The following is a 3,500-nucleotide window of genomic DNA, read 5'->3' as shown; positions in this document are numbered from 1 at the left end:
CAGTATCAGCCTTTATTTTATCAACTAAAAACTGAGTTTCTTTCTATCAACTTTGACGTCCCAACTATATTTGGAATGTTTTAATTGTTCTTTAAACTTTCTAAATTGTGACCCACCCTTCACTTTTGCTTGTAAACCATTTTGTTTAAGCCTAAAAAGTTCAGCACGTAAACATTTCAAACTTTGTTCATCTGGGAGAAATTTCAATGTACAGATGCTTTCAATAGCTGTTGATATTTCTTTAACAGTTGGTATATTTAATGGTTTATTCCAATAGTTTTTTCAATATATATAAAAAAGTTCTTCTCTAGAAATGATGATCATTTTTTAAATGTTAACTTTGGCATTACAAGAGAGGGTCATCCATCAAATTTGGTAACATTCTGTAGTTGCCAGTGCACTTCACAAAACTGAGGTTCTGACTTGTTTGCCCCTTGGCCGAAATGATTCTTCAATCCTGAGCTGACCACCAGTCTTTCGGACAACAAATTCTTTGGATTCTCTTAAAGATTTATGATAAATCTTAACTGTTGCTGTTTTAATATAAACACAATCTCCTTCCTTATTAAGTATCCTAAAATCCCAATGTTTCCCAAAAATAGAGTTCAAGTCGAAGCGTGACCTTAAGCTGTACACAGTTTTTGTTTTTGTTTTTTTAAACATGTGTAGCTTTTCTTGAAGACAAGAAAAATCCCTTTCATCCATAGGAGTTTTTAGCCTTACAATGCTGTCCAGTCTTGAACCTGTTGTCAGACTGTCCTTGATCATTGAACCCACATTCACAATTGACTGTGTCCCCTCACATTCATTAGTCTCAAGTTCTGCCTCTTTGATGATAGTGTCATACTTTGCACTCCATCCTATCAATAAAGATTTTACATCATAAATAAACTATGACAAATTTCAATGATGCATTTTATCAAATACACCTGTTGATCTAGTGTGCAAAAACCATTTACCGGTACATTGAATTATTAGCTTGAAGTGACTTCAAACAATTTCTTTTTTCTCCCCCCCCCCCTCTCCCCAATCTCCGTTCAATTTCTGGCAGGGAGTTAAATGAGAAGGTACATTTGTAACATTTTGTTCGAAAAATGTTTTGTGTTTCATTTAATTACATGTAATATGATCCCATAGTGTTATTTTGTCAAGGGAGGTATTACTCCAGGTAGTTTTTAAAATTAATGTTTTCAAACAAAAATGTATTACTATGATTGAACCATTGATACCTGATAATTTTTTTAAGATGAAGAAGAAGAAAAAGCAGACGAAACTATCATAAGAGTAACAGAGATTATTAATTTTCTTAATCCTAGGAGTCGAACTCATGACCTCTCACCAGGGACGTATATAACAGAGTATACGTATTATATATGTCCCTGCTCTCGCTAACTAGTGTTACACTTTACTGAATGAGATAACAAGATCTCCCTAGCTGAGTTGGTAGGAAACAGCTAGTATTTACAAGGCTGACATAAGATTTTCTTTAGAGGAATTGAAAGATTACATTTGATTATACAGATTTTTCTATATACAATGATATAATATTAATCATGTATCGAAAGTGTTAATGAACACATATTTATGCATATATATAAGGAGATTTGAGTTTAAAAAAATCCTGAAGATTCTTAATTAATGGTATAACATTGGTACTTTGTTTTTAAGTTATAGAACATAACTGTTACTGTTCAACAGCCTGTGTTAAATGTTACACACCTAATGATGAAAGTTTATGCATGGATATATTATATGTATACAGTTAAAAATAAATAATAAAAAAGTCAACAAAATGCTGAAAGCAATAATTATCAATAGTATTTACTACATACAACATACCTGTAAAATGAACTTTGACATAACCATCTTCTGGACTGGACAGGATTTCCACCGGATACAATCCTGCTTTACACTCTTTTGATTTCAAACTGCTCTTTCCTGCCTTTGGCAATTCAACAAAGTTCAAATCTCTGCAAAAAATATTGATTTTACAATATACAAATGAAATTTTACATTTACGCTTTAGATGTACTTGGAACCTGTGGGTGGAAGAGTGTGAATGCATTAGAAAACTATTTTTAGCTTGAGATGTATAAGCATATATACATGTACAGTATACAGTAAATACCTTACTATTTTCAATCTACATGTACATTTGGCCTATATTTCATGCTACAGTACTAGTACAGTACAGTACTAGTTCAGAACCCCCCCCCCCCCCCCTCCCATTAGTTTCACACACACAAAATGCTTTCTATTTTGCACATAAACACCTAAATCACAATACTTATTGAATAACCCATATGTTATATCACAGCACATGCATTGAAATGGACTTAATTTGATTTAACCCAAATACATTTTTTCCCGAACGAAGGAGTTCCCGCGGCTCAACTTGCACTAAGATAGTTGGTATATTTTACCGGTAACACCGGTGCAATGCAGCACTGTCTGCCTTTCGATTGTCTATTGGTACATTATGTCATTCCATTCAATCACAACCATTATTAAATACTCGTTTTTACACTTATTAGACTACTTACGAGTAAGAACTCACCGAGATCCCGTCTTTACAGCAAGTCAAAACCGACGCCATTTTTCTTTTCTACGAGTTGAATAATTCAGGGGAGTTAACTCTGTATGTCACTACAAAATAATCTTGATATGAGACATAAAAAAATCAGTTTTTATAACAGTGTGTTTTTATTTATCCACCCACAAATAACAACAAGAGTACCACAAAGCGGAACAAAATAAGCCCATTAATATCCAAAAAGATAATTCAAGAAACATTAAAAGTTTAAATATTATTTAATTTTTTATCAGATATACAAAAACTGAAAATTTTCTGAATAGAAACAAGACATTTTGAATCAATTACATAAATGACTTCACTGCAGCATCACAGCATCTGACACCAGCGCCATTTTCATCACCTCAGATTAAAATGTAACCGCCAAAAACGCACGCTCGTCTACACCATTAATTTCAACGTGATAATGACGGCATCGGCGCTCATTTATTGGTACTTGGAAAATAAGTAGACAACTCAACCTGTCAACAGAATTATTGAACCCAAAAAGAAGTACGGTGAAGTTTATCACGATGGTGAAATGGTGAAAGTGAAGTTTGGAAGTTGCATGTACCCAGGTCTTATCGTCAAAGTTGCAGGTGTGTAGTTCTTATTTCAAATATTTCTGAAAGATTTTATTCGCAATACAGGCCTTGTTAACGAAACTAGTAATACTAGATTTGGAACCAAGTCCCTCTATGCTTTTGTAACATAATTTTTTTTTAACAAAGTGGCTAAAAATACGTTAAATGATAGGCTTTGTATCTAAAAAGTGATAAGCGAACACTTTTTGATACTGAATGGGCTACATGTTTTAATGATTAAAAAGATTAAGAATGTGTTTTGCAGCTAGAAATACTTTGGCTTTAGAAGTGACGAATCAACATGGTACCGACATCGACAATCTCTCTGCGATATAAATTTATAT

General features: G+C 33.1%; 1 pseudogene; it reads right to left on the bottom strand.

Moving 5' to 3' along the window:
- Window positions 1-346: 346 nt before the first annotated feature.
- Window positions 347-2,596, bottom strand: LOC132564694 (uncharacterized; annotated as a pseudogene).
- Window positions 2,597-3,500: the final 904 nt, after the last annotated feature.

Source organism: Ylistrum balloti, unplaced genomic scaffold (genome assembly GCF_031769215.1).
Source record: "Ylistrum balloti isolate Yb309-2 unplaced genomic scaffold, AGI_CSIRO_Ybal_v1 Utg372536, whole genome shotgun sequence".
Classification (NCBI taxonomy): Eukaryota; Metazoa; Mollusca; class Bivalvia; order Pectinida; family Pectinidae; genus Ylistrum; species Ylistrum balloti.
This window is presented reverse-complemented; position numbering and strand designations above follow the sequence as displayed.